We start from the raw sequence: 232 nt of genomic DNA on the forward strand, positions 1-232 counted from the left end.
AACAGCAGCTGTCTTTATGATGCACCATGAGAACAGTTTAAAACTGTGTTGACTTAGCAAAATATTGGGCAATATGTGAGATTTTCAATATACTGGGTGAAATCCATGGGTTAAGTTTCCTTCCTTTCTTTGCGAGATAGCTTCCAACTCACAGTTTCCGCCTCCACCTAAGTTACAATGAGGAGCTTCGATTAGGAATTGGATCCATTTGCGATGCAGAGAAGAGATAGTG

Source organism: Echinococcus granulosus, assembly GCF_000524195.1.
Source record: "Echinococcus granulosus chromosome Unknown EG_S00221, whole genome shotgun sequence".
NCBI classification, from domain to species: domain Eukaryota; kingdom Metazoa; phylum Platyhelminthes; class Cestoda; order Cyclophyllidea; family Taeniidae; genus Echinococcus; species Echinococcus granulosus.